The sequence below is a fragment of the Podarcis pityusensis genome (assembly GCF_964106645.2).
Source record: "Podarcis pityusensis genome assembly, chromosome: Z".
Taxonomy (NCBI): domain Eukaryota; kingdom Metazoa; phylum Chordata; class Lepidosauria; order Squamata; family Lacertidae; genus Podarcis; species Podarcis pityusensis.
In genome coordinates, this window is record NC_138044.1 from 18289278 (window position 1) to 18294755 (window position 5478).

Here is a 5478-nt window from a genome sequence, read left to right on the forward strand (position 1 = left end):
TGAGATAGTCAGGCAAGCTTCTTTGTAGGACAATGCCCTTAGCTGGCCACTTGAGTATCCTCATCAGCATCCCCAAAGAATGGCCCAGGTCACAAAATCCACAACTAAGTGATGGGGCCCTCCAGGTTAAGGGGTGGTGGGCCTTTCCTCCACCGCTTCTCACTTAGCTCCTAGGAGAAATCAAGAGCCTGAGCGGCGTGTGAGAGTTGATCTGCAAGCAGCCTGGAAGCTGGAGACACACAGAGACCTGCTTGCTCTGCTCTGCATCCAAAGCTGCGACTAATGAAGAAGCAAGATCTGTTCAGGGTGTTAATGCTGTTAACCCCTGAGGCTTATGCTCAGGTTGTATAAAGGTAAAGGGACCCCTGACCATTAGGTCCAGTCATGACCAACTCTGGGGTTGAGGCGCTCATCTCGCTTTATTGGCCAAGGGAGCCGGCGTACAGCTTCTGGATTATGTGGCCAGCATGACTAAGCCACTTCTGGCGAACCAGAGCAGCGCACGGAAACGCCGTTTACCTTCCTGCTGGAGTGGTACCTATTTATCTACTTGCACTTGGACGTGCTTTCGAACTGCTAGGTGGGCAGGAGCAGGGAGTGAGCAACGAGAGCTCACCCTGTCACGTGGATTCGAACCGCCAATCTTCTGATCAGCAAGTCCTAGGCTCTGTGGTTTAACCCACAGCGCCACCTGCGTCCCTTCAGGTTGCATAGATTTGTAAATAAAACCATATATCCTAATGACACCACAGCCTCCCAAACCAACATTATGTACAAAATCTTCAGCCCAGTTTAAACCACAAGCACCGTCATGTTCTTGGCCTATTGACTAGGATCAGGAAAGTGGCTGATGTCTATCCACAGTTCAAAAGTGTCGTCATTTTAAGAGATCAAAAGGCACGAGGACTAGAATTTTATTTCCTCTTTTTGAGAGGATAGGCCATAGCTCAGTGGGTAGGGAATCTGCTCTACATGCAGAAGGTCCCAGGTTGAAGCCTGAAAGGTTCAGGCACAGCTGGGAAAGTCTCCTCCAGGACTAAACCTTTTTAGGATTGCAAAACATCACGGAGCTGTGATAGAAAGGATCCTTGTTGTCCTTTAGCTGGCGTGCTCTGGTCCATGGGGTCACGAAGAGTTGGACACAACTAAAAGACTAAACAACAACAACGTTTGGGAAGTCTATATTTAAGGAAATGACTTTTTATTGTTTTTTATCTGTAATTTTAATAGATTTGCTTTTGTATTGTTTTAGCCTCATTGGTTTTTAAATAATTGTCTTTTCTATGATAGTAGCTTCTTTTCCTATTTTATCTGTGTTTTGCATTTTTATTTCTAAGCCACCTTGAGTCCCAGTCCGGGGAAAATGAGGCTTGTAAATAAGAAAAAGAATAATAATGTATAATGAACACACTAAGTTTAAATAAACCTCATGATGTGGAAGCAGCAGAAGTTTCACTGCACACAAGCACAGACTCAGACTGATGTCTTCATTTCGATGGGAGAGGCTGGTGGCTAGTGACTCTTCAGGAGAACACTGGGTTGGATTGACCAGTTGCTGACTCTCAGTATTATGCAGTTTCCTGTGTTTCTTTGGAACCCCATACCCATCACCCTCCTTGGGTGACAAGGAGGAGCAGATCTTAAGTCATGTATAAATACAAATACCCTCTCCAGCCTTGCCATGAACCAGCTTCACTAAGTCTCTCCCTTTTGCTTGAAATGGTCCTCAGCTCTCCACAGGGAGAGAGAGACAGATTCATCCTGGGCAAAGCGGGATTTGGATTCCAGGGCCATATGGTCCTCCTGCAGCAGGAGGAATTGAAAAGGAAATTGCTCTCTTTTCAGATAATCAGCTGAGGAGGGTGGGGGGAGAAATGACAAGAAGGCCATCTACTTAATGCACGCGTTCTCGAGACTGATTGACGTGTTGTAACAACATAAGCCTTCCACCGAGCGATAGAGAATCCCCTAGCTGCTAGAGTTAAAGACTGGATTGCTAGCTCTGCTCTGAATGACACACAAACGCGCACACACAGAGGATTAGATTCCTTCAGCTGGAGACAAAATCAATAAGGTGATTATGACCTTGTTTTTCTTGCTACGGTTGGGAGATATCCATGGAGCTGGGGCTTCCAAAGACGGGAAGGGGGAAGAAGTCGCTAGGCAAATTGCAGGTCTGAGGCTGCATAAGCCTATTTTTTTTAGCATGCTGTAGCAGATGGTAGATAGAATAATAGAATAGTAGCGTTGTAAGGGCCCCCCCCCGAGTGTCAACTAGTCCAATGCAATGCAGGAATCATGGTCCTCCTGGCAGGGCAGCCCTCCAACTTCTGCTTGAAAACATCCAATGAAGGGGAGTCCACCACCTGGCCAGCGAGTCTGTTCCACTGTTGAATGGTTCCTACTGTCAGAAAGATATTCCTAAGATTCAGTTGGAATCTCCTTTCTTGCAATTTGACTCCATTGGTTCAAAACCTGCCTTCTAGAGCAGCAGAAGGCAAGCTTGCTCCATCTTCCACGTCAGCCCTTTAGATAGTTGAAGGTGGAGCCCTTCCAATATTCTGGAAGGAAGACAAGTTAAATTTGGCCCTGCAGAAGCCACAACAATACTTAGGGAAAGTCAGATTTCCCTAGGAACATAGGAAGGGTTCTTATACTGAGTCAGATCCTTGGTCCATCTAGCTCAGTATGTTGGTGGACTCATAAAAAAGCTAAGAAATATTGGATTCAAATATATACATGAGGTCCAACTCCAAGGGCCTTCTGGCGGTTCCCTCACTGCAAGAACTGAAGTTACAGGGAACCAGGTAGAGGGCCTTCTCAGTGGTGGCACCCAACTTGTGGAACACCCTCCTGTCAGATGTCAAAGAAATAAACAATTACATGATTTTCCAAAGGCATCTGAAGACAGCCCTGTATCAGGAAGTTTTTAATGTTTGCGGTCTCACTGTGTTTCTATATTATGTTGGAACCTGCCCAGAGTGGCTGAGGCAACCCAGTCACATGCTGAGGTATAAATATTATTATTATCTTCTTCTTTTTCTTCATCTTCTTTATCATCATTACTACCACTACTACTACATTGATGCAGAATATTTTAAAGTGTAACATTAAAATGAAGCTTGCTAGGAATAATGAATATAAAATTGAACAATATTTCAATACATGATCACAGTGGTGAAACTTTTATATGTACGAAAATGGAAAGATTCATCATTACTGTGATGGGACGATGAGCTGCTTGTGTGTAAAATCCTAGTCCCTCAGAGTTTGGTCAAGTTTGCAAACCTCTGTCTGTAACGGAGCCCCTTAAACATGGCTCCGTCAGTCGCTGGCAGATTCCGACAGTGGTTGCTTTCGGAATCGCTTCCAACATAAAAGCTCCTTAACGGAAACACGTCTTCTGGACTCTCTGCGTGACAGTTTCCGGCGAGGAGTGGGTGTCCCTACAGGAGGTCCTGAAACCTCCCCACTGTTTTCGCTGGAAGTGTCTCTGAGCCATCCCTCCAGCTCCCTTTCCCTCAGCTCAGCTCCTCTCCCCCTACTGGTTCCCTCTTCAGCTGCTGAGTCTCTCCCAACCTGTGTGAGCCCTTTCACTTCCCTTCCTTCCGATGGCAGTTCCCTGACATCCACCTCCCCTCCAGGGCCCCCTTCATCCCCTCTCGCCCCCTCCTCTACGGGCGGTGAGGAGGCAAAACCCCGGAATGAACTTCCTTCATCTTCCGATGTCCCGAACACTTCTCTCCACCTGTTGCGGTTCCTGGTCTCGAAGTACTCCTCCTCCTCAGAGTCTATCTCCCCTTCCCCTTCCGATTCCGAGAATCCTTCCAACTCCTCCTCCTCATCGGTGGTCCCAAAGTATTCCCTCCGGAACCTCTCCACAGGCTGAGGTTTCCTTGGGAACCTTTGATGGAATCAATACCTCGTCATTGATATCTTCTGCCATTACCCAAGTGTTTTCTGACTCCGGTTCTCCTTCCCACGCTACCAAATACTCCACCTGATCCCCCTTCCATCTGGCGTCGAGGATTTCTGCCACATGGCTGCTGCATTCCCTTTCTTCTATGACCGGTCCCCGAGTGGCCATCCCTTCTCGTCCCCCCTCATACGGTGACAGTAACGACCTGTGAAATACTGGGTGCAGTTTCATGTGGTTGGGTAACCGGAGCCTGAAAGCCACTGGGTTGACCTGTTGAATGACCTCAAAGGGACCCAATCTCCTGGGTCTTAATTTCTTACAACCTCCTTTGAACGGCAACCCTTGGGTTGACAGCCACACCCTATCTCCCACCCTTATGGTTTCACCTTCCCTTCGGTTCTTGTCTGCCTGCCTCTTGTATTCTTCCTTCGCCCTTTCTAAGTTGAGTTGGAGCTGACGATGGATTGCTTCCATTTCTTCTACAAAATGCTCGGCTGCCGGGACACCCCATCTCTCCCCTTCTCCCCCTGGGAAAGCCCTGGGATGACACCCATAATTAGCCAAGAAGGGGCTCATCCCTGTGGACACATTCTCGGCATTGTTGTAGGCAAATTCCGCCAGCACCAACTTTTCTACCCAGTCATTCTCTCTGTCATTGACATAACACCTCAGGTATTGCTGGAGGACCCCGTTTGCTCTTTCCGCCTGCCCGTTGGTTTCAGGGTGCCGGGCAGTCGAAAAGTTGACCTCCACCTGCAGTAAGCTCATGAGCTTCCTCCAGAACCTGGAAGTAAATTGTTTTCCTCGGTCTGAGACCACCCTCAATGGCACCCCGTGCAACCTAAAAATGTGTTCTACAAATAACTTCGCTGTCTCTTCCGCCGTGACTGCATGCGAGCAGGCTACAAAGTGGCACATCTTTGTTAGTAGGTCTACCACCACCATGATGGCTGTTTTCCCCTTGGACTTCGGCAGATCAGTCATAAAATCTATCGACACTGCCTCCCAAGGTCGTTCTGGGGTTGGTAAGGGTTCTAATAGCCCCGCCGGTGCCCGCCTCTCCCCTTTGGCTCGCTGGCATTGCTCACACCCTCTTACATACTCCCGTACATCTTCCCTCACCTTAGGCCACCAAAATTCCCTGGTGACCAACCACATGGTTTTGTGTTGTCCAAAATGCCCCGCCGTGGGGCTGTCGTGCAACTGCTTGAGTACCCTCCCCCTTAAGTCTCCTTCAGGGATATACAGTGCCCCTTTGTAATACAAAGCTCCATTTCTTTCCTCGAAACCCCCTGGTTCCTCTCCCTCACCCCTAAGACCTCTGAGCTTATTCTGGGCGTATTCATCATTCTCTGTTTCCTCTACCAGTTCTCTTTGTCCCACCAATGCCGCCCCACACACCCAGCGGTCCTCTGGAATGACATGTCTCTCTTCTGGTGCTCCCTCCCCCTCCAAATATTCAGGTTTGCGTGAGAGAGCGTCCGCCCTAATGTTCTCTGGGCCTGGCACGTAACAAATCTCAAAGTTAAATTTGGAGAACTCCTGGGCCCATCTCACTT